Here is a 27,103-nt window from a genome sequence, read left to right on the forward strand (position 1 = left end):
CAGAGCGGGAAGAGAAGAAGCTTGTGAATCGCTGGCAGGAGCGGTTTCTGACTGCTCTGAGCCAGCATTGATTGGTGCCGAGCAGAACAGGCAGGTAGTAACTAACTACTTGCCTGTAAGTTTTTTAGCCCCATAAGAAAAAAATACAAAAGTCCCAGGTAACCCCTTTAAGTATTTATAGTATATACAGTTTATAACTTCTCCATAGCAAGCTTAGATTAAGAAAGTGGATGATCAGTTAAAACCTTTTCCCTATTACTCCCTATTGTCATGGATATAGTCCAAGTGATAATGAACACATGCATATTTTATTTTAACTGCCTATTTTCAGCTCATTTGTGTATAGCACAAATGTGGATTAAATCTCTAACTATGTAGGACAGTGTTATAGCTGAATGAAACTTGATAAGGAAGGGAAAACTGCAAAAAGCCATTTACTAGAACCTAAATGGAAATTATGTTTCTTATATTGTTACATAAATTGGCAAAGAAAATTGTGAGGAAGGTAAAAATTTTGCTTCTGATCTGTGTTCTTTATTTTAATGGTTGCAATGCTAAAATGAAAAAAGTTCAGTTCCTCACAGTTAACAGATATATACTGGAGTTTTCATGTGAAAATATTTTTAGACAGTGTAAAGTGAATTTTCTTATGCATCCATCTATGATGATGTCACTATCTGAAAAAAAAAACTATTTCAGATTTGTAGGAGTGTAGAAAATTATATAAATTGTATAAATTTCCTGACATGTTAGATGGAGCTGGAAAGTTAGAAAAGTATTGGAAAACAATGCCAGGTCTAATGATAGCTACATTAAATGTAATATATAGTATCTTATCAGAGGAAAATTTATTATTATTTATTGTTATGAGACTTGAACAAACATAGCTAGAAAAAATTAATGGGCCAGTGGCCGTCAAAATACAGCCACCGGCCCAAGCACTGCGGTCTCTAGGAATCTGCCTGGGGCCAGATGAAAGGTCATTGAGGGCCATAAACGTCCCGCGGGCCTGATGTTCCCCAATTCTGCTCTAAGGGGTAGCATATCTCCTTGTGGAGAGTGACATGCCTGATATGTAGGTGTAAGGAGACTTATAGGCCATGCAATTCTCCTATTGGACACCATGTTGTAGCTTTCTAGTGAGTGTCTTACCTTGTCACAGTGCTGAATTCAGAGCTACTCAGCTCTGTACTGCTTCATATTGTCCCCCATGATGCTGCTTTTTTTTGTGGGTGCTACATTGGGGAACAAAATCAGGAATTCCTTTCTTGGTGTGTGCTGTGTCTGGGAGACATTACTTAAACATGGATCCTCCACTTGTCACCAGTTTTCCTCTCTGAGTGTTCTACGTTATATAATGGAAAGAAACACACGCCTTATTCTGAAAAGTTTTCTAAAAGTGCAGGTACCCTTAAGTAGCACTCCAGCAAATTGTGTTGCATATATGCTAACTGTACATCAATATTATAGCAATGTAATTTGTTTGGTCCAGCTCACATCCATATCTCCTTTCATTATAGCAGCGGTGTGATGTGATCTTCAGTCTGACATGCACTGCACCACATATTCTTGCATGTAGAAAGAAAGTCACTCTCTGATTTCATGTAAACCGCAGGTTGATATCATCACCTATCAAATCTCTTCTGTCAGCTCTCAAATCGGTATATTCAGAACCAAACTCCATCGTCCTTGTTGAGGTCTTTTGAATTTCCTACTTTTATTAAATTGCTTTCGGACAGATAAGTCATAGAGGAGACTCGCAGCAGATCTCATAAAGAACTCAGAAATGCTTGACTGAGCTGATCATTCCTGTGTATGGGGGAGATGGGGAGAAAGCTTTTTGCTTGATCAACAGTTATCTAATATGTATGGGGCCTTTATGTCTCATTCAGATGAACATAGTGCTGTCCATATGCAGAATGAGTAGCACATGAACAGTACAAGAAGCAATACAAACCAACATAGTGTTTTAACCAGAACCCAAGAGAAACCAGGGAACATGGAATATATATAACAATGGTGAAACTTTTATTTAACATCAATAAAAAACAATTTATTTTATGCCTCATATCAGACTAAAGGCACAACAAACAACCGACAGTCTTTGGATACTGTACACCTGTCTTACGTGTGACACCTCATATGTACAGGTTCCAGGAGCAAAGGGACCGAGGTCAGTTGGACCTGTGTTAAAAGAACTTGAACACTTTCCACCGGTGACCCACCGGTAGCGTTGGACATAGACTGCATGAACTGTAAAAATGTTAAAATGTTTTAAAATTCTTAACAGTTTTAGTTACAGGTGCCGCCATGGTCGGAGATGACCATATTTTAGAAGGGAGGAGTGTAAGGAGGAGACAGGGTCGGTCAGGTATTATCAACCTAAAAATTCCGTTGCCAACCGGATCAACCTCTCAGGCCTTAAATCAAAACCAAAAAGAAGAACAAAATACAAAATCTAGAGTCACTGAGTGTATAGGGCTACTAATCATAAAAGGAAGCCCAATAGGTGGAACATTAACCACAGTAAAGAGAGGTTTTTAATAAACAATATCAAATTTTATTGCACATATATATATTTTAAAGACATATACAGCGTAAATGGTGAGGTAGATAGAATAGCAGCAAAGAGATACTGGCAAAATAAAGATGGAACTATAGTGCCAGGCAGAAAAACATCTTAGGGTGAAAGTCTGCAAAAAGCCAGGATAATAGCAACAATAGCTCTGAGCATAATTGTAAAGTTAATCATATGCAAAGATAGAGACAATCCACTGAAAGATAACAACTGAAAAGTTGACAATTGTAAGCTTAGATAAACAGTGTTATCTCAGCATGCTCGAATTATTTCAAAATAGGGCTTATAACAAAATAACAATATAGTTCCACAGAAAATATAAGCGCTAATGGATTAACAATGATTGAGTTAGAATAAACGATATCGTCTCAGCATGCTGTGACTATTCAAATTAGAACAGTATCGTGGGATAGCGGTGTAGTCTGTTCAGTTATGCCCCATGGCTATAGAAGTATAGAGCTCAAGATAAAATTGCCAGAGAGTCCATAGGTCATGAATATTAAAGTAACTATATCTCAATGTGCTCCATGGCAAGATCTAAGGTTAAATTGGATTATACGTAACCCTCAACCAGAGGCAAAATACATCGCCATACAAGAGCATAGATACTAGCTCTCAGAAAATTTAGTATTAAGGTAAATTACCTTGTGACATGATCTTGGGTAGATGCAGAGACGCCCGTGAGACACGCTAAAGCCCCAAAGCGCGTTTCACCTCCCTCGGTTTCGTCAGGAGGCAAGATTTTGCATTTTGTTCTTCTTTTTGGTTTTGATTTAGGGTCGGTCAGGTGTCTTCCCCCTGTGGATACTGTACACCTCGTCGTGTGTTAATATTAATGTAATGTGCTGTATTGTTTATGTACTGTATTGTGATGTATTTGATATGTGTAGAAGTAGGGATAGTATAGAGTTTAGCATAGGATAATAGTGGGGTTAGATTAGTGGGGCACATTAGAGATAGGGAATAGGATTATTAGCTTAGGTTTAGATAGCATAGGGGTTTTCCTGTTGGGAGAGGATAGAGCAGTGGATATAGGAGGGCACTTCCTGGTTAGGGCTCAGTGCAGTCAGGATGCAGCAGTGAATAGGGTTTGCTAGCCATGGGGATAAGGCTGCTACAGCAGGAAGGGGCACCAGGTTGAGCAGCGTGAATGTAAGTGTTCTACTGCGCATGCTGCACATGCAGCAGGAAAGACATTATATTTCATGTGCAGGGTGCCAAGATGTGGAAACAGAACAGCCCATTGCCACTATTACTACCCTGGCCACTGTATACTAGTACATCTTTCTGGAGGATCCCCCTTACTAGATGAGGAGGGGGAAGAGAAATAGAGGAATGTAGGCTCTTACTCACTGCCTGAATCCATGTCGGAGGCAAGGAAAGTGTATGAATCCTCTGCTGAATAGTATGCAAACATAGAGATGAAAGTGGATGTAAACCTGCACAGCCGAGGGTCCAATATACAATAGGAAACTAGATGTGGAATGAATGTGATTTTATTTGTCAATGTGTTGCGAGGTAATCATACCTCTTCATCATGGCAAACTACAATGATCGTTGTTTTCATTCTATCTGTCTGGTGGATCTGCAGTAGCTGTCTTTGCGTAATTACAAGCTAACAAAGGGGTTGTGACTTTCACAATGCGCACAGATGAGTAAATCCTGTTTCTCTCTTTCCTTTATAATGTGGATAAGATCCTTTTGCGCTCATTATCATTTCAGTTATTGTCTACCCATGTTCTCTGCTGAATAGCATCATCTTGACAAACGGGCCATTTTTATTTTATTCTTCAAAATACTGGGGATGTGTGTGTGTGTGTGTAAGTGGTGCTTTTGCATGAGTATTATGCAGGGCTTGTGTAATGTGTACTATTTATTAGTAATAGTAGAGAGAAATAAGTCGAGAAAAAAAGTAAAGAAAAAATGAAAAATTTACAAGGAACACAGGAGAAAAAAATGAAAATAAAGATAAGTAAGTATAAAAAGTTTGCATAAAGTTACTCTGCCCTAACTATTCGTTTTTTTGCAAAAGAAAAATGATGGACATCACTAACACTGCAACAAGTACTCTCCTAATGCACTAGCTAAAAAGTTACCTGGCACTAACAATTGATTTTTTTTTTTTCAAAAGAAAAGTGCTACCTCCATACCTATAAAGCTACTCTGTAATAGCTACTATTATTTAATTTTTCTAAAGAAAATCGGATATCACTTACACTGTGATGTCAGCTCCCTTAATGTGTTACCTCCCTACCTATAAAGCTACATTGTACTACTATTACTATTTTTCTAAAAGAAAATTGGATATCACTACTGCAATGTCTGCTACTCTACCTATAGCTAGAAAAATGAAAAGTCCCTTAGTGCAGACTATGATCAGCATTGGTACTGATTAGTGCGCTGCAGCCACAGCAAAAACACAAATTCTCAGCGCAGGATGCCACACACACAGAAAAGTGCACCAAAAATACAATTAGGAGTGGGGGACGGTGTAGCTGGAACAGTAATTTGGAAACTGCTGCTACTATCACAGATTGGTCACTCAACACACAGACAGCACACAGTACAGGAGACTGCAGGATGCAGGAGACAGATCGAAGGAGGATCGCACTGCCTCCAATGAATTTCTTTCTACCAGGGTAACACAAAAGGGGTCTACAACTGCTCTTTATGCCAGCTCTGAGGAAAAGATGGTGTGCCGAGAGATGATCGCTATTTTAGATTAACCCTTTTGACTCTGATTGGCCAGCAGCTATTGTTCAGCCATTCAGAGCCAAAAGGTTTACTCAGTCAAGGTGTCATTGCGATGACCCCCATCCATTATGACTCCTGTGATTGGTACTGTCTCAGACTTTTTTTATAACTTTATTGTCACACTAGCTGAGACGGCGTTGCCCGGGCATAGTTACTAACTGTGGTTAGTTATAACAAATTATAATGATTATATTGCACATAAAATGTTGCTGTATGTCATCTCCTCCTGTATATAGTGTATACCTGTGAGTCATCTCATCCTGTATATAGCATATACCTGTATGTCATATCCTCCTGTATATAGTATAAACCTGTATGTCATCTCCCCAGTATATAGTACTAGCTGAAGAGCCCGGCGCTGCCCGGGCATAGCAACTAACTGTGGTTAGTTATAGAAAATTATAATTATCCTCCATCCCATAGTCCCGTGCCCATATACCCATCATACATATCCACGATCCCATAGGCCCGTGCCCATATACCCATCACACATCCTCCATCCCATAGTCCCATGCCCATATACCCATCATACATATTCTCCATCCCATACCCATATACCCATCATACATATTCTCCATCCCATAGTCCCATGCCCATATACCCATCATACATATTCGCCATCCCATAGTCGAGTGCCCATATACCCATCACACATCCTTCATCTCATAGTCCCATGCCCATATACCCATCATACATATCCTCCATCCCATAGTCCCGTGCCCATATACCCATCATACATATCCGCCATCTCATAGTCCAGTGCCCATATACCCATCACACATCCTCCATCCCATAGTCCTGTGCCCATATGCATATCGCCATCCCATAGTCCCGTGCCCATATACCCGTCAAACATATGCTCCATCCCATAGTCCCGTGCCCATATACATATCCGCCATTCCATAGTCCCGTGCCCATATACCCATCATACATATCCTCCATCCCATAGTCCGGTCCCATATACTCATCACACATCCTCCATTCCATAGTCAACCATTATGACATCATAATGAGCGGCGGCAGGGCTTGCAACCTTTGATGTCATCAGCGTCGCCATGGCAACCATTGTGACATCATAATGAGGGGCGGGGCTTGATACGCACACACTGCTTCCCCAGTATGCAAATAGGGGCATTGTGACATCACAGTGAGGGGCGGGGCTTGACGCGCACACACTTTTTCCCCCAGTATGTAGATAGGGGCAAAATTGTTTGGTGAATTGGAACGCGCAGGGTTAAAATTTCGCCTCACAACATACCTTAGGACGCTCTTGGGGTCCAGACGTGTGACTGTGCCAAATTTTGTGGCTGCAGCTGCGACGGTGTGGATGCCTATCCCGGACATACAAACATACACACACACACACATACACACATACATACAGTACACACATACATACACACTTTGAGCTTTATATATTAGATATACTGTATATCTCCCCTCTATCTAATATATAAAGCTCAAGTGTGTGTATATATGTATGTATGTCCGGTATTGGCATCCGTACCATCGCAGCTACAGCCACAAAATTTGGCAGTCACATGTCTGGACCCCGAGAGTGTCCTAGGCTATGTTGTGAGGCAAAATTTTAACCCCGCGCGTTCCAATTCACCAAACAATTTTGCCCTTATCTACATAATGGGGAAAAAGTGTGTGTGTATCAAGCCCCGCCCCTCATTATGATGTCATAATGGTTGCCATGGCGACGCTGATGTCATCATAGGTTGCAAGCCCCGCCGCTCATTATGATGTCATAATGGTTGACTATGGGAAGGAAGATGTGTGATGGGTATATGGGCACTGGACTATGGGATGGAGGATATGTATGACGGGTATATGGGCACGGGACTATGGGATGGAGGATGTGTGATGGGTATATGGGCACTGGACTATGGGATGGAGGATATGTATGACGGGTATATGGGCATGGGACTATGAGATGGTGGATATGTATGATGGGTATATGGGCACGGGACTATGGGATGGAGGATATGTATGATGGGTATATGGGCATGGGACTATGAGATGAAGGATGTGTGATTGGTATATGGGCACTCGACTATGGGATGGCGAATATGTATGATGGGTATATGGGCATGGGACTATGGGATGGAGAATATGTATGATGGGTATATGGGCATGGGACTATGGGATGGAGGATGTGTGATGGGTATATGGGTACTCGACTATGGGATGGAGGATAGGTATGTTGGGTATATGGGCACGGGACTATGGGATGGAGAATAATTATAATTTGTTATAACTATCCACAGTTAGTTACTATGCCCGGGCAGCACCGGGCTCTTCAGCTAGTATAGTATATATTTGAATGTCATCGCCCCTGTATATAGTATATACCTGTATGTCAACTCCCCTGCATATAGTATATACCTGTATGTCATCTCCTTCTGTATATAGTATATACCTGTATGTCATCTCCCTTGTATACAGTACATACCTGTATGTCATCTTCTCCTGTATATAATGTATACCTGTATGTCATCTCCCCTGTATATAGTATATACCTGTATGTCATCTCCCCTGTATATAGTATATACTTGTATGTCATCTCCTCCTGTATATAGTATATACCTGTATGTCATCTCCCCTGTATATAGTATATACCTGTATATCATCTCCCCTGTATATAGTATATACTTGTATGTCTTCTCCCCTGTATATAGTATATACCTGTATGTCATCTCCCCCTGTATATAGTATATACCTGTATGTTATCTCCCCTGTATATAGTATATACTTGTACGTCATCTCCCCTGTGTATAGTATATACCTGTATGTCAACTTCCCTGTATATAGTATATACCTGTATGTCATCTCCTTCTGTATATAGCATATACAGTACAGACCAAAAGTTTGGACACACCTTCTCATTCAAAGAGTTTTCTTTATTTTCATGACTATGAAAATTGTAGATTCACTCTGAAGGCATCAAAACTATGAATTAACACATGTGGAATTATATAATTAACAAACAAGTGTGAAACAACTGAAAATATGTCTTATATTCTTGGTTCTTCAAAGTAGCCACCTTTTGCTTTGATTACTGCTTTGCACACTCTTGGCAATCTCTTGATGAGCTTCAAGAGGTAGTCACCGGAAATGGTTTTCACTTCACAGGTGTGCCCTGTCAGGTTTAATAAGTGGGATTTCTTGCCTTATAAATGGGGTTGGGACCATCAGTTGTGTTGTGCAGAAGTCAGGTGGATACACAGTTGATAGTCCTACTGAATAGACTGTTAGAATTTGTATTATGGTAAGGAAAAAGCAGCTAAGTAAAGAAAAACGAGTGGCCATCATTAAGTTAAGAAATGAAGGTCAGTCAGTCCGAAAAATTGGGAAAACTTTGAAATTGTCCCCAAGTGCAGTGGCAAAAACCATCAAGCGCTACAAAGAAACTGGCTCACATGAAGACCAAGAGTCACCTCTGCTGCGGAGGATAAGTTCATCTGAGTCACCAGCCTCAGAATTCGCAGGTTAACAGCAGCTCAGATTAGAGACCAGGTCAAGGCCACACAGAGTTCTAGCAGCAGACACATCTCTACAACAACTGTTAAGAGGAGACTTTGTTCAGCAGGCCTTCATGGTAAAATAGCTGCTAGGAAACCACTGCTAAGGACAGGCAACAAGCAGAAGAGACTTGTTTAGGCTAAAGAACACAAGGAATTGACATTAGACCAGTGGAAATCTGTGCTTTGGTCTGATGAGTCCCAATTTGAGATCTTTGGTTCCAACCACCATGTCTTTGTGAGATGCAGAAAAGGTGAACGGATGTACTCTGCATGCCTGGTTCCCACCGTGAAGTATGGAGGAGGAGATGTAATGGTGTGGGGGTGCTTTGCTGGAGACACTGTTGGGGATTTATTCAAAATTGAAGGCATACTGAACCAGCATGGCTCCCACAGCATCTTGCAGCGGCATGCTATTCCATCTGGTTTGCGTTTAGTTGGACCATCATTTATTTTTCAACAGGACAATGACCCCAAACACACCCCCAGGCTGTGTAAGGGCTATTTGACCAAGAAGGAGAGTTATGGGGTGCTACGCCAGATGACCAGGCCAACATAGTCACCAGACCTGAACCCAATGGAGATGGTTTGGGGTGAGCTGGACCGCAGAGTGAAGGCAAAAGGTCCAACAAGTGCTAAGCATCTCTGGGAACTCCATCAAGACTGTTGGAAGACCATTTACAGTGACTACCTCTTGAAGCTCATCAAGAGATTGCCAAGAGTGTGCAAAGCAATAATGAAAGCAAAAGGTGGCTACTTTGAAGAACCAAGAATATAAGCCATATTTTCAGTTGTTTCACACTTTTTTGTTAATTATATAATTCCACATGTGTTAATTCATAGTTTTGATGCCTTCAGAGTGAATCTACAATTTTCATAGTCATGAAAATAAAGAAAACTCTTTGAATGAGAAGGTGTGTCCAAACTTTTGGTCTGTACTGTACCTCTATGTCATCTCCCCTGTATACAGTAAATACCTATATGTCATTTTCTCCTGTATATAGTGTATGCCTGTATGTCATCTCCCCTGTATATAGTATTTACCTGTATGTAATCTCCCCTGCATATAGTATATACTTGTATGTCATCTCCTCCTGTATATTGTGTATACTTGTATGTCATCTCCCCTGTATATAGTGTATACCTATATGTCATCTCCCCTGTATATTGTATACACCTGTATGTCATCTCCTCCTGTATATAGTATATACCTGTATGTCATCTCCCTGTATATAGTATATACCTGTATATCATCTCCCCTGTATATAGTATATACTTGTATGTCATCTACCATGTATATAGTATATACCTGTATGTCATCTCTCCTGTAAATTGTAAATACCTGTATGTCATCTCCTCCTGTATATAATATATACCTGCATGTTATCTCCCCTGTATATAATATATACCTGTATATCATCTCCCCTGTATATAGTATATACTTGTATGTCATCTCCCCTGTAAATAATATATGCCTGTATGTCATCTCCCCCTGTATATAGTATATACCTGTATGTCATCTCCAGGTTCCCTCCCATCTGTACATGATTGAGGCGCAGTGTCCCTGCAGAACAGATCATTTCAGAGCGGCGGCTCCACCCCCTGAGTGTAGTACCATTTAGTTAAAAATTGTAAAGAAGGACTAATTTAGAGTGGCATTAGTTGTAGCTGTATAAATAAGTTTAAAGTGAACCAGGCATTGTCAGGTTGGCGCTGTTACACCGATTAAAATGATACCTGGGTTGGAGAAATCCATCTTGTGTTTCTATTTCTAATCTGTTTTTCAATTTTTAGGTTAATGAGATGCTTCATGCCAGACAAAGAGAAGTTCCTGATTCTGGGCTCCCCCTGCAGTCTGTGTCAGAGGGTCTTCTGTGTCACCACGGTAATAAATTGTGTTATTTTCAGCTTTACAGAAGGATGATAACACCATAGAAATTATAAGAATAATAGGCCTCAGTTATCACTGTCACTCATAGCAACCAATCACAGCTCTGCTTTAATCTTTTAACACCTTCATGACCGGAGCTTTTTTTGGTTTTGCGTTTCCGTTTTCGCTCCCTTTTTCCAGAGCCATAACTTTTTTATTTTTCTGTCAATATGGCCATGTGAGGGCTTATTTTTTTGCAGGATGAGTTGTACTTTTGAACACCACCATTGGTTTTAGAATATCGTGTACTCGAAAATAGGAAAAAAAAATTCCAAGTGCGGTGAAATTGCAAAAAAAGTGCAATCCCACACTTGTTTTTGGTTTGGATTTTTTGCTAGGATCACTAAATGCTAAAACTGACCTGCCATTATGATTCTCCAGGTCATTACGAGTTTAAAGACACCAAACATGTCTAGGTTATTTTCTATCTAAATGGTGAAAAAAAATTCCAAAGTTTGCTAAAAAAAACAATTGCACCATTTTCTGAGACCCGTAGCGTCTACATTTTTCATGATCTCGGGTTGGGTGAGGGCTTATTTTTTGCGAGCTGAGGTAACGTTTTTAATGATACCACTTTTGTTCAGATACGTTCTTTTGATCACCCGTTATTGCATTTTATTGCAATGTCATGATGACCATAAAAACGTAATTCTGGCATTTCGATTTTTTTCTCACTATGCCGTTTAGCGATCAAGTTAAGCTTTTTTTATTGATAGATCGGGCGATTCTGAACCTGGCAATACCAAATATGTGTATGTTTCATTTTTTTAATTGTTTTAGAAAGGGGGGTGATTTGAACTTTTATTTTATTTTTTTTTATATTTTTAAAAACATTTTTCTTTAACTTTTGGCATGCTTCAATAGCCTCCATGGGAGGCTAGAAGCTGCCATAGTTTGATCGGCTCTGCTAAATAGAGGTCATGCTCATATTGCCTTTATGTAGCAGAATTACTGCATTGCTATGAGCACCAACCACAGGGTGGCGCTCATAGCAATCCGGCATCAACAACCATAGAGACCTCTGTTTGTTATGCCAATGAACCGATGACTCCCGATCACGCAACGGGTGTCAGTGGTGTGCGTAATTCCAGCCCGATGGCCGGAAGCGCGCGTTAAATGCCGCTGTCAGAATTTGACAGCGGAATTTAACTTGTTAATAGGCACGGGTGGATCACGATTCTACCCACTCCTATTGCGGGCACATGTCAGTTGTTCAAAACAGCTGACATGTCCCAGCGTTGATGTGTGCTCACTGCCGGAGCCCACATCAAAGCGGGGGATACTGCCATCGGACGTACTATACTTCCAATGGCAGTAAGGGGTTAAAAAGCTCTGGTGAAATGAAAGATGATTAGTGATTGGTTGCTATGGGCAACACAGGCAGTGTAACCTTTTGTGGTCTAGATGTGCCTATGAAATATATATTAGATATTTATTACAGTATATATACATTTACACTAGCTGTTTTCAGCCAGCTAACGCTCGGCACGCTCATTGCTATCTAATTAACGCTGCTGGTGATTAAACTAAAGTAAATAATGACAACATTCAATAGCGCTTAAGCAGGTGGTAAATTGAATTAAAATGAAGTTAATAACAATAATAATCATTAAAAATCTGAATAATACTAATGATACATTTTATTCACAGTGTAAAATCAAAAACAAACTGGATTCAGTAAGATGTGCGTTTTTTATTCATTCCAACATCTAAACAAATTTCATAACGAAACATAAATTAAGTTAAAATTTCTCTGTAAACACAATTAAATGTATAGTCATTTTCGTCATTTTCAAAGATCTTTCCTTGACTTCTACCAGGTACAATTTGAACTGAAAGACCTTTACAACTTGTTACTCTAGAGAATGCAGTGTATAATTGACCGTGTGTGAATACAGGATTAGGTAGGAGAACGCCAATCTTATCGGATGTTTGTCCTTGCGATTTTGCAATTGTCATGGAATAAGCCAGGCGAAGTGGGAATTGTTTTCTTGTTAACGTAAACGGGATATCGCAATTTTTGCTAGTGTCCAATGGTATTCTTGGAATAGGAACCTTTTGACCACGACGCTCCCCAGAAAAAATACTGCAGTCGATGAGATTTGTGCCAAGAGTTTCTTCAATTAATCGAGTACCATTGCACAGTCCTTTCTTTGGATTTAGATTGCGGAGTAGCATGACACAGCAGCCTTTCTTAAGGTTCAGCATATGAGGAGGGAGGCCCATAGGAGTTAGGGAATGTACAAATTCAATGGGGTACTGAGCTCTTTCTTCTTCTGTCTCACAGGATAAATATTGTTACCACTGAAGTATGATTTAGTCTGACCTCCAAGCCTGTTCAACACTTGTTCATTGACTGTCAGCGTGTCACAGTTTTTAGGGCATAGTACTGCTCTGGAAGCAAGATCAGCAGGAGTGAGAGAGTTCAAGTCATTCCCAAATATGCTCGTCACGACGTCATGAGTCAGAATGTCTTTGCTCAGCTTCACAAAATTCACCAGATTCCCATCTTCAACTACTGATCCAACAGCAGCCACTCACAAAATTCAACCTCATCAGGATTGACTCGCATGTTCCTGATTAATTTCAGTTCCTTGAAGGATTTCCAGACAGGACTGCTCTTGACACACGCCTCTACAATACTAACGCGATTTCCATGAAGTACAACTGGAGCTTGCTGACAAAAATCTCCTCCAACAACAATCGGGATCCCACCAAAAGGTTCTTCATTGTGAAGGAGAATACGTAAGCTTCTATCAACGGCATTGAAAAGATGAACGTGAGACATTGAAATTTCATCCCATATAATAAGTTTAGCATCCCGAAGCTCTCGGCAGACTGAGGTTCCTTCTTTAATACTTGATACAGTTCTCGCATTCAAATGAATTGAAATTCCAAATCCGGAGTGGACTGTTTTACCGCCTGTGTAAAACAAAAGAAAATCGTCAATACAGACATCTTAAATTTACGTTTTTCAGTATTCTGTAATCGTAATTAAAATTACCTTTTAGTAATGTAGCTGCCAAACCGGTAGGAGCAACTGTTTTTACAATGCCACCATTCCCAAGTATAGTAGATGTCAAAGCCTTGTACACGAAAGTCTTTCCACAACCTCCTGCACCAGATAAAAAAAGCATTTTTGTGATGTGGTTGGATTATTAACTGCATTCATGATTGTTTCAAAGGTGCCTCATTGTTCTAGGTTCATCAGAAACTGCAGTCATTCAGATTCTTGTTTCTCCCTTTCCACATCAACAATGTCGCACATTTTATATGCATCTGATGGGGAAGGTAGTCCACAACTTTTGCAATCTTTAGCAAACTGTCGTAAGTGGTCTTGGATATCAGCAAGTGTTTGCTGCTCGGCCATGTATTCGTTATGAGTCAGGAGGAAGTCTTCCATCATGTTATTTTTATATTTGTTGTATAAATCAAGTCGACTTGTGATGTTGGCGTGGTTCAGGATTGCAGCAAATAGCTGTCGAAGCTCACCGGGCATTCTAAATAAAGATGCTTCTTCCATTGTTATCGTCATGCAATAATCCCATGGCCTTTCCTGCCAGAATATAAGTTTCATATGTGTGTCCTTCCACTGTTCTCAGATCTTCGAATGATGTAGCACCTGTAAACAACATAAAGAAAATAATTAAAAATTATAAAAAAGTCAGGATGATCTAATAACGTACAATTAGATGAATATGACTTACCCTTGATATGCATCAGGAGTAGGCGCAGGGAAAATCTTTCCATATCTTGTGGAGAGACAGAGTACATTATTGGAAGGATCTTGTCAGCACCTCTTTTTCTTGTCTTCCAAAACTTATTTGTCCAGACATAATGGTAGGGTATTTAACAATATAAATACCGACGTGCTGATGGATCAGTTTGGTTTAGAACAGAACCATTTCGTAAGTTTTGTGCCATCACGCTGAGCTTTTTCCACAGAAAGCTGCTCTGTTCCATCCTCAAAGTAAACTGATTGTTGGAAAGGTAGGTGTACCGGAAGTCTTTCTACAGCATGGGAACCTGCAGACATCTCAAATTTTCGCAGCCGCCACATTGCTTCAGGAGATGCCAAATATCGTGTGTCGGTGTAAGTCTTAATCTCGTCCCAGTGGTAGGTGCCGGTGTTGCTGACTTCGTTCACTTGAACAATGGCTGCATCATGTCCTTTGTACATGTATTTGAAAATATATTTGATGGTCTGGATGGAAGAGCAGATTTCCACATTTATGTGTGCGCTGTATTTCTGAGAGAGGTAGGGGTTGTATGGTACAACCCAGCGGCTGTCAACTACCACATCCCTAATCTTGAGCTTAATGCCATCTTTTCATCTGCGGTATACTGGATAACTATCCACATTAATATTTGTTTCTTCGCTGAAGTCTTTGGGAAACTTTTTGGAGCATGTCCGGATTCCTTTTACATCTTCCATACACGGTGAATTTCTATTGTGTTCTCCACAGGGCCCATGAATCATGCAGCTGGTGACAACATCGTAAAGCTCCTTGTTAATATCCAGGTCAGGAATTTCTGCACAAACAGCATTGTCACAATCGATAGCTTCTCGAAACTTGTCTTCGTCATCCAGAATTAAGAGCATATGACAATGAGGAAGACCTGAAACAATAAAAGATGCATTAAATGTGCATTATTAATCATTCCATTCTTAGCATTATTGCTACGAACATGCAGATGAATGTACGTAATACCTCTTTTTTGAAATTCAATGACGTAGGTGTATGTCTTTACTTGTCCCATCACTCCACCTTTTTTTGCAGTCAAGTCATTTAGTTACTCTTGTAGCTTTAAGTGGAATATGGTAGATGCCAAATCTGGGCGGTCTATTGCTGTTTCATGTTGTAAAAGGCCGGACTGAATTTCTTCACACTTTTGAGGTCAAGTGAACGTAATAAATAAATCTGGCTTTCCAAATTTTGCTACCAAAGTCATCGCATCTTGGTAATTCTGTGTCATGGCACGTTTTCCACTGGTAAAAGAAGAGGGAAGTATGACGATGCGACCCGGTCTCAGATCTTGTTGTTCAGCCCTACTGTTGATGTAATCCATAAGCCCGACATATAATTCTACTCTGAGTTTCTTTTGGTTTTGTCTGTTCCAGTCCAATCGCTGTGCTTCAACCTTTAGGTAGGCATCAATTATGTATTGTTGTGTCAGCTTGCCAGAATGTAACAGCGGGTTGAAGGATTGTCGATCTTGAAGGCGGTACGCATAGAATTCCCTCATCGACACATTTCTGTTTTTTTTCTTGTTGCCCTTCATCGTGACTGATATCTTCCTGTTCTTCATCGTCACCTTCCTCCATTTCATGGCTTTTCCTTCTTGCAGTTCTCCCTTGCTTCCGTATTCCATGTTGCCATCCGTGTTCACCATACGGAAAGAGGAGTGGATACACCACTGGATCACAGTTTGGGCTATGGTGCACAATATTCTGTAGTCCTCGCTGCCCAATGGGGCACTCCATCATCGGAGACAAACACAGCTGCAACTTCATTGACTGTCGGCAAGTTGTATCAATGAGGGTCATGTTGTCTATCCTTGGTTACCCACATTTCGATTTTATGCTGGTCGTAGCCACACTGATCAATCAAATACTTCATCATCTTGAAAGCCTGAGCAAATGGGTTGATATCTCTAAGTAAACAGTCAATAGTATTCATTATGTCCCTCTTGCATCATTCATTTTGCTCGTTATTTAATCGTTGAATGTTTGCATACTCAGGATCCAATATGTAGAGTTGTGAATATAAAGGAGTATCAGATCTAAAGAAAGCACAAATATATTTTTAATTATTAAAAAAGAGTAGGAATGAATTAAAAACGTACATTTAATTGTATTCAGGTCTTTTACCTTAGAGAAGTTGATGTACAGTGGTACACTTGTCCATGAATGACTAAAACGGGTGGGCCACCGGAAAATTTCATTGACTGAAATCCAAAGGATGCAAAGGCAAAAGCACTGTTGTACTTTCTGATGTTCTTTCTAAAATTTTTTGCCTCGTTCGTATCTTCAGGTAACCATGTTTGAAACTGCTGAGGATATTCATTTACTTCACGTAAGTGTATAGTACCACTTCCGCAGCATGACGCAAAATTTGCACTGTGTAATTTTTCTTTCCAAAAGTGAGATGCACCGCAATCACTACACGCAACGTCTCGCTTTCCCACGTGGTGTTCACTGGGTATATTCTCTGGATTTCTTGCTGCATACCTCGAAGGTGGTGGCAGTTTACGTCGACGGGCATTGTTGTTTTCAACTTCTGCAGGTGTCAAATTCCTTCTTCGTTGACGCTGGTTATATATATCAGCTTCCTTTCTTTCTGTCACTCGGTTGATATAAACCTTGTGATATCTCTCTCTGTCCTTATCAATCTGCTCAGGTGTTCGTTGTTGATAACCAATCCTACGATTTTGTCGATATTGTTGTTGTCAATCAGCTACTGCATTGTTGTCCGAATTTTCCTGCGGCCTGTGAGATGGACCTGGCGAATCTTCTTGGCTCATTTTGTTTGGGAGAATGCGGATGCAATTAAATGTGCGTTTACCTTGGCTGAAGTGGTTGAATTACATAGAAAGGAAGTGCTGCATGTGGTAATGTGGGGGGCGGAGCCTCCTGTGGTAATGTGTGGGGACGGAGCCTCGTGTGGTAATGTGTGGGGACAGAGCCTTGTGTGGTAAAGTGGGGGAACACAGCCTCAAGTGGTAATGTGTGGAGACGCAGCCTCATGTGGTAATGTGTGAGGATGGAGCCTCGTGTGGTAATGTGTGGGGACGGAGCCTCGCGTGGTAATGTAGGGGGACGGAGCCTCACATGTTAATGTGTGAGGACAGAGCTTCGTGTGGTAATGTGAAGGGACAGAGCCTCGTATGTTAATGTGTGGGGATGGAGCCGCGTGTGGTAATGTGTGGGGACGGAGCCTCGAGTGGTAATGTGGGGGGATGGAGCCTCGTGTGGTAATGTGGGGGCGGGATTATGTGTGGTAATGTGGGGGGCAGAATTATGTGTGGTAATGTGGTGGGGCGGTGGGATTATGTGTGGTGATGTGGTGGGGGGTGGGATTATGTGTGGTAATGTGGTGGTGGGGTGGTATTATGTGTGGTAATGTGGTGGGGGGGCGGGATTATGTGTGGTGATGTGGTGGGGGGGCGGGATTGTGTGTGGTGATGTGGTGGGGGCAGGACTATGTGCGGTAATGTGGTGGGTGTGGGATTATGTGAGGTAATGTGGTGGGGGGTGAGATTATGTGCGGTAATGTGGTGGGGGGTGGGATTATGTGCGGTAATGTGGTGGGGGGCGGGATTATGTGTGGTAATGTGGGGGGGTGGGATTATGTGTGATGATGTGGTGGGGGGTGGGATTATGTGTGGTGATGTGGTGGTGGGCGGGATTAAGTGTGGTGATGTGGTGGGGGCGGAATTATGTGTGGTGATATGGTGGAGGGGCGGGATTATGTGTGGTGATGTGGTTGGGGGCAGGTTTATGTGTGGTGATGTGGTGGGGGGTGGGATTATGTGTGGTGATCTGGTGGGGGGAGGGGATTATGTGTGGTGATGTGGTGGGGGGCGGGATTATGTGTGGTGATGTGGTGGGGGGCGGAATTATGTGTGGTGATGTGGTGGGGGGCGGGATTATGTGTGGTGATGTGATGGGGGGCGGGATTGTGTGTGGTGATGTGGTGGGGGGCAGGATTATGTGTGATGTGATGGGGCCGGGATTATGTGTGGTGATGTGGTGGGGGGGCGAGATTATGTGCGTTAATGTGGTGGGGGGTGGGATTATGTGCGGTAATGTGGTGGGGGGCGGGATTATGTGTGGTAATGTGGGGGGGTGGGATTATGTGTGATGATGTGGTGGGGGGCGGGATTATGTGTGGTGATGTGGTGGGGGGGCGGGATTATGTGTGGTGATGTGGTGGGGGGCGGGATTAAGTGTGGTGATGTGGTGGGGGGTGGGATTAAGTGTGGTGATGTGGTGGGGGGGCGGGATTATGTGTGGTGATGTGGTTGGGGGCAGGATTATGTGTGGTGATGTGGTTGGGGGCAGGTTTATGTGTGGTGATGTGGTGGGGGGCGGGATTATGTGTGGTGATGTGGTGGGGGCGGTATTATGTGTGGTGATGTGGTGGGGGGCGGGATTATGTGTGGTGGGGGAGGAATTATGTGTGGTGATGTGGTGGGGGGGCGGGATTATGTGTGGTGATGTGGTGGGGGGGCGGGATTATGTGTGGTGATGTGATGGGGCGGGATTGTGTGTGGTGATGTGGTGTGGGGGGTGGGATTATGTGTGATGTGATGGGGCCGGGATTATGTGTGGTGATGTGGTGGTGGGGCGGGATTGTGTGTGGTGATGTGTTGGGGGGTGGGATTGTGTGTCGTGATGTGGTGGGGGGATTATGTGTGGTGATGTGGTGGGGGGGTGGGATTGTGTGTGGTGATGTGGTGTGGGGGCAAGATTGTGTGTGGTAATTTGGTGAGGGGGCAGGATTGTGTGTGGTAATGTGGTGGGGGCAGGATTGTGTGTGGTGATGTGGTGGGGCGGGATTAGCGAGTAATCACAATTAGATTAGATATTTATTATATGGGGCTTTGCGTGTGGAGTGAGTGTGGCTATGTGGAGTGGGCATGGCTTCATACACACACACATACATACATGCACACAGTTTTATATACATAGATTGCTGTGACTGGCTGGTCAGCTGATCAGAATAGATTGGCCAATAGAATGGTCGCTGAAGTGGGGGGACGGTATAGCCCCCTGGGGTGATGTGCAGGGATGGCTTAATGTCATAAACAGTAGCCATCTTAAGTCAGTCACCACGCGATGCAGCATGGTGACTGGAAATAGAGGCACTGTATATGTAATCGGGTTGGAAGGAAAGCACTTCTAGCAGCACTGTATATATACGATGCATGTCATGAAGATATTGAAAGGGATAAGGGCTAATTATCATTTTGAAACTATAAAATCTATTTTTTAATTTTTTTTTATACTCCTTTATGCACAAGTCACAGATGATAATGTTCATATTTTAAGTTAATTATTACAGCCAAAAGTCATGTCCTTCTTGGACTGGGGATGTACTGTTAAAGTCTAAAGCAGCATTAAATGTGTTGTAAGGAATCCTTAATTTTAAAATCCTACATATTCTACAATTGCAATGAGAGACAACATTTAACCTGTGTTAATTACATGCTAAACTGAAAATTATGCAAATCTTTTAATATGAAACTCCGAAGCCTGTAATCTCTATGAAGCATTAGATTGAACATCTTGGTCTTTGGCATAATGCCTGCAAACACACCTGTGGCTCAATTGTAATTTGCAAATAAAACGCAAGCTGCAATAATTATGTTTAATATTTAAAGAGTAGAATGTCACATAGAACAGCTGCTTTAAAATACTATTCACCTGTGCATATGCTTTATATATCAGTAAACACCGCGACCGAGAGCCAGATCTGCGGCTAGATCTACTAGAGTGCTTGAAGGTTAACGTGTTCCTTTGCTATATTATTTATTTGTTTGATTGTCCTCTGCAACGTACTCACTAAAGTTACCGTAATTAGTTTTCTAAATTTTTTAATTTTAGTTAATTAATGGAGAGATATTTGTATTGTTTATTACAGACTTGCTTTTACTCTTGTTTCATATTTTGATGCAGGTTTGTTTTGTCGGGTTGTATAAAAAATAATATTTACAAAATTGGCTGCTGATATACAGATCCAAACTAACAGCAACATTGGGATTTATGTGTGAGGTTATTAATTCAGCTCCTTAGACCACTGATCTAACCAGCAAGTTGCAGCTGTGGTATGAGCAGAATATTATCCCACATTTAACTAGACTGAAACCAAATTTAAAGGGATTGCCAGTGCCTAGAAAATATTTTGAAAAGCTCAGACTTGATACAAGAAAAAGAAAGAAGTAGAACCTTCACAGATCCCTCATAGAGGTCCTTATTGGTCTCTACTTCCTGGTCCCTACCCAATACACTAGAAATGGTGGGCATTTGTGGCCAGTTAGGGTGTTTCGATATGGGACAAAGAAATTGAGATAAAAAAAGACTATGTTAATATCAGAATGGTAGCAGTAGGGGATCAGTGGGGACAGCTAGTAATTCTTTCCTTTTTTTAACAATTTTTTAAAAATAGATTATATTCCTAATAGTTTGATTTCTTCCTTAGAATATAGACCCTCAAAATTATGAATCTGTAATACAGATATAATACAGTACTGATGGTATACACATGCAACATTATTGTGGTATCTGTGCCTAAAGGCTCATGAACTTTGTAGTATTACAGATCCCTACTTGGCATGTTTTACAGCGTGCCATATGTCAGTGATATATATATATATATATATATGGTATGTGCCGCAAGACATTCAAATTATTTAATCTGTGTCTTTTGACCACTGTCTGCACATTTTTTGTTGTTGTACCTTTTTTTCTTAATAACATATCATAGTCAAGGGAAATGCTGGATGCAGGTTAAAACTAATAAATAGCCTGGTACAATAATTTTATTTATTCTTGATTAGAAACCTAAGGTGCATATCCCAAGTTTTTTAAATTAGATCCATGGTTAAGTGAGCTTCAAAAATGCAAGACCCAAAGGAAGTGGCAATAAAATTGTTTTTCAACCATTCTTAGCAAAGAGAATCTTTAGCCAACAATAGAGATGAGTGGATTAATTTGTGGGATTCGAGTCCAGTGTTCAGGTCAGTGGCATCAGCCAACAGTGTGATGCAGCAGCAAAAAAGGCAAATGCAATTCTAGGATGTATTAACAGAAGCATACAGTCTAGATCACGTGAAGTCATAATTTCCCTCTACTCCTCTTTGGTGAGACCTCATCTGGAATATTGTGTCCAGTTTTGGGCACCACATTTTAAAAAAGACATCAATAAACTGGAGCAAGTTCAGAAAAGAGCGACCAGAATGGTGACCGCTCTGCAAACCCTGTCTTATGAGGAAAGGTTGCAGGATTTGGGAATGTTTAGTTTGCAAAAGAGAAGACTGAGAGGAGACTTAATAGCTGTCTACAAATATCTGAAGGGCTGTCACATTGTAGAAGGATCATCTTTGTTCTCATTTGCACAAGGAAAGACAAGAAGCAATGGGATGAAACTGAATGGGAGGAGACACAGATTAGATATTAGAAAAAACTTTTTGACAGTTAGAGTGATCAATGAGTGGAACAGGCTGCCACGAGAAGTGGTGAGTTCTCCTTCACTCCTTCAATGGAAGTCTTCAAACAGAGGCTGGACAGACATCTGACTGGGATGATTTAGCGAATCCTGCTTTGAGCAGGGGGTTGGACCAGATAGCCCAGGAGGTCCCTTCCAACTCTACGATTCCATGATTCTATGATCTGGCAGCCAGATGAGAAATCCATAAATCTCTTACTTTCTGGAGTCACCGACACAGCTTTTCATTAGCCAGCGCTGGCGTGATGCCATCTTTGCGTCACGTTGTACAGATGACGCTGCACCATCTGTTGTGAATTCTCTTTCTTGGCTCCATCTGGTGGTTACTGAAGGTAGTGGAGCTGGTCAGATTGACAGAGGTGTTGCGAGTTCTCTTTCTGGGCTCCCTCTGGTGGTTACTGGAGGTTGTGGAGCTGGTCAGATTGACAGAGGCTTGCCACCTGATAATGATGATGACGACGATTGGAGATCTGGGGTTTCTGACTGGTGTATTTAAGACAGCTGACTTCCTTCAATCCCTGCTGGTGATTTGCTTCCTGTGCCTTTTGAGGTCTGATGTCTGATGTCTCCTGCTTTGTTCCTGAATGGTTCAGCTAAGTGGTTCATATGCTAATCTTTTTGCATTTGATTTGGTTTTGTCTATCTCTGCTTTGTGCGGGTCAGCTTGCTCCTGCTGGGGCTATGCTGGATCATTGCCTATGTGTTACTGCTTGTGACTGTTTGTTCTGTCCCCTGTTATATTGGTCTCTTTTTGCTTTGCTTTTAGTATATACCAGAGTGCTAATATAGTGGGGGCGAAGTCTTGTGATGGTATCCATCCACAGACAGCTGTTTCGGGGTATAGCCCTTTATTAGTGTGGAGTAGGAAACTGGCTAGTTGTTCCTTACCCCGAAACAGCTGTCTGTGGATGGATACCATGTTTTGGCATAAGTGGTTTCCTTCATTGGAGACTGCCCTTCCCGTGGTTGTTCCTTCCCGGGGAAAGACCTGGCTAGTCATTGCTTTCGTTGAGAAACATGTGATGGTGTCTCCGCGGCTTGTGTTTTTCATGTTTTTGCATATTTCCCATAAGGGATGGGGCATTGCTCTAGAATCATTGCATTGAGAAACATGTGATGGTGTCTCCGCAGTGTTGGATGTTGATCTCCATGAGTTCATTCATCCTCATTTTTCACTGTACTCCAGTAAAAGCCAGCTTGTAGCTGGTGTTCATAGGAGATCATATACATTTCTGTATATAGCACACATGATCAGATGATTTCAGGTTCAATGTCTGAAAATGGTTTAAAAATTATGAATAAATAATGATAATAATACTAATAATAAAAAAAATAAAATATAAAGGTTCAAAACATCCCGCTTGCCCATCATTAAAAATTTAGAAATCAAAAAAATACTCAGATTTGGAATCACTACAAACTTAAAAGTCTGATCTATCAAAATATAAAATAAATTAATCTGATCAGTAAATAGAATAATGAGAAAAACAATAAGAATGCCAGATTTGCAATTCTCTGACTGCTGCAACAACAGGAAAAAAATTAACTGTCGATCAAAACATCGTATCTACCCCAAGATGATGTCAATAAAAACATTGGCTCAGGGTGCAAAAAAACAAACCCTTACACAGCCCCATATTTCAAAAGTTGAAAACGTGTTATGGCTCTCGGATAGTTTTTTTTTGACCACTTTAAAACAAAATATGTACATGTTTGATATATGCCTAAACTTACTGACCTGGATAATAATGCTGCCAGATCAGTTTTACCATAAAATCAACACTGTAATTAAGAAAATAAATCAGAATTGCACTTTTTTTTTTTTGCTTTTTCACCACACTTTGATTTTGTTTCCTGCTTTCCAGTACATAGTAACATAGTTTTGAAGGCTGAAGGAAGACCTTATGTCCATCTAGTTCAGCCTATTTTTAGTGCAGCTGTTCTGCATAACAGATAATATGATAAAATGGATGATGTCACTGAAAAGTACAACTCATCCTGTAAAAAATAAGCACTCACACAGCCATATCTACGGAAAAATAAAAATTATGGTTTTTGAAATAAGGGGAGGAAAAAGCAAAATTGCAAAAATTAAAAATCGCCCTCTCTTTATGGGGTTAAAATGGGCACTGTGTAACAGAAGAGTCTGCAGGGAAATGTTAAGAATTTTATCAGCTATTTCTGGTGATAATAGATGATGGGATGACGTTAACCTAAAATATTAAATCACCTGAATATTATAATTTTTGATATGACAGCTCTTAGAACTGTGTTAATGTTTAACCCCTTACTTGCATCTGTCATAATAATCTGTCCCTGTGCCCTGGGCCTATTTGACCAGAGATGGATTATTACGTCATCGCGATCGCCCGTGCACACAGGCTGCACACGGGCAATTATCACTGGGTGTGAGCTGATTCTGACAGCTGACACCTGGCACTAAGTGTCAGGAGCGCATGCACACCGCTCTCGGCACTTTAACCCCCTGAATGCTGTGATGGAATCCGATCGCAGCATTCTGGGACCCAGCAGAGGGATGACAGCCCCTCTGCCTATGGAGCGGCGTCCCCGCGGCATGACACGGGGTCCTGATTGTCGCCATGGTGACCTGATGTCGTCATGATGACATCCAGGTCACCAGAGCTAGGAATGTTGCTTGGTCATGTGCAGTGCATGATCAGCAACCTCCTCTGTCAGTGCAGCACTGATAGTTTTCATAGTATGGGGATGATCAGCCTGCAAAAAATGCTAGCCCCATACTATGACAAAGTAAAAAAGAAAAAAAAAGTAATTTTTTAAAAATAATTGTAAAAATATAAAAAAATTAAAAAATAGTTATTAAAAAAATCAAAAGATATTGTATATATAAATAAATATTTGCATGAAAAAAATATAAAGATATCGCCCCATCCCCAGTGACCCAACCTATAAAACTGTGCCACTAGTTAACTGCTTTAGTGAGCACCATAAAAAAGTAAATAAAAATCAAGGCAAAAAACAGTGTTTTTGATCATTTCGCCAAACAAAAAGTGGAATAAAACACGATCAAAATGACGGATATAAATAAACATGGCACTGCTGAAAACGTCATCTTGTCCTGCAAAAAACATTCTGCCATAATGCTCCATCAGCGGAAAAATATAAAAGTTATAGCTCTCAAAATGAAGAGATGCAAAAATAATTATTTTTTCTATAAAATAGTTTTTATTATGTAAAAGCGCCAAAACATAAAAAAATGAATGAGGTATTGCTGTAATCGTACTGACCTAAAGAATAAAACTGCCTTATCAGTTTTACCACACACGGAATGACCTAACCACCGCCCCCCTAAAAATTCTTGAATTGCTGAATCTTGTTGATTCTGCCTCCCAAAAATCAGAATAGAAAGCGATAAAAAAAGTAATGTGCCCGAAAATGGTACCAATAAAAATGGCAACTGGTCCTGCAAAAAAAAGTCCTCACATGACTCTGTCGGACAAAATATGGAAAAATTATAGGTCTCAAAATATGATGATGCAAAAACAATTTTTTTGCAATAAAAATAGTCTTTTAGAATGTGACAGAAGCCAAACATAAAAACCCAATGTAAATCTGGTATCACTATAATCGCACCAACCTGAAGAATGAAGTCGCCAAGTCACTTATTCGTGTATCGCATGAGGAATAGTGTAAACCTGCTGTTGATTTTTTCATTCTGCCTCCCAAAGATCGCAGTAAGGCTCGGTGCACAATAATCCTACACTCTGCTCTGAGCGCTTGCACTGCGGTTTCTGTGTAAATCTCTGAAATATGATATTCAGGCTGAACCTCTGGCAGAAGATTCCCTATAATGAGGCAGGTGGAGGCACTGTGGACGCCGTCTGACCTGTGATCTGGCAGTGTCTGTTCTTTTAGGATTGCATAAAAGTGCTGTCAGGTTCAGTTTTGTCACGCTCGCGCCTTGGCTGAATGGCGCGAGCCGGGGGGTTGTGGCCCCACTGTGCCACAAACCAGACTACCCTGGAAGGGGCGAAACTACGGCAGCTTCCTTGGTCTTCACTGGAGCCTCTGATGGTGAGGTCAGGCTTGTGCGGCAGGTAGCTGCCGGGTGCCACTCCAGGGTGGTGTCTGGCTGTGGCTGCTGATCCCACTCGGGAACAGGACACCTTGACAGAGGCTATAGACAGGCAGGCAGGTGGATACGACAGGCACGGCTGAGACACAGGGCAGGCGGGCACGGCTTGGAGACACAGGACAGGCGGGCACGGCTTGGAGACACAGGACAGGCGGGCACGGCTTGGAGACACAGGACAGATTGGCGTGGTATGAAAAGGAGCAGGTAGGGACCTGTTCACACAGCAGGTGTAGGCAGGAGGGAGTGGTGTATGCTGGAACAGGATCTGGACCTGTTCACACAGGAGGTACAGGGATGGATCTAGGCAGGAAGGAATGGAATATGAAGGAACAGGTTTGGGCCTGTTCACACAGGAGGTGCAGGTATGGATATAGGCAGGAAGGAATGGAGTATGAAGGAACAGGTTTGGGCCTGTTCACACAGGAGGTGCAGGTAGACAGAGCCGCAGGAGTGCGGAGCAGGCAGAGCCACAGGAGGTGCAGGCAGGCAGAGCCGCAGGAGTGCGGAGCAGGCAGAGCCGCAGGAGTGCGGAGCAGGCAGAGCCGCAGGAGTGCGGAGCAGGCAGAGCCGCAGGAGTGCGGAGCAGGCAGAGCCGCAGGAGTGCGGAGCAGGCAGAGCGGCTAGGGAGCCGTGCAGGCAGAGCGGCTAGGGAGCCGTGCAGGCAGAGCGGCTAGGGAGCCGTGCAGGCAGAGCGGCTAGGGAGCCGTGCAGGCAGAGCGCCTAGGGAGCCGTGCAGGCAGAGCGCCTAGGGAGCCGTGCAGGCAGAGCGCCTAGGGAGCCGTGCAGGCAGAGCGCCTAGGGAGCCGTGCAGACAGAGCGGCTAGGGAGCCGTGCAGGCAGAGCGGCTAGGGAGCCGTGCAGGCAGAGCGGCTAGGGAGCCGTGCAGGCAGAGCGGCTAGGGAGCCGTGCAGACAGAGCTGCGAGCGTGCAGATGCACAGATAAAGAAGACACAAGGAAAGACACGGCAG

The 27,103-nt window shown here is 41.9% G+C and overlaps 1 pseudogene; it reads right to left on the reverse strand.

Moving 5' to 3' along the window:
* Window positions 1–366: 366 nt before the first annotated feature.
* LOC141083653 (uncharacterized) lies at window positions 367–16,183 on the reverse strand (annotated as a pseudogene).
* Window positions 16,184–27,103: the final 10,920 nt, after the last annotated feature.

The sequence above is a fragment of the Dendrobates tinctorius genome, unplaced genomic scaffold (assembly GCF_039654945.1).
Source record: "Dendrobates tinctorius isolate UK_male_01 unplaced genomic scaffold, ASM3965494v1 ptg000005l, whole genome shotgun sequence".
NCBI classification, from domain to species: Eukaryota; Metazoa; Chordata; class Amphibia; order Anura; family Dendrobatidae; genus Dendrobates; species Dendrobates tinctorius.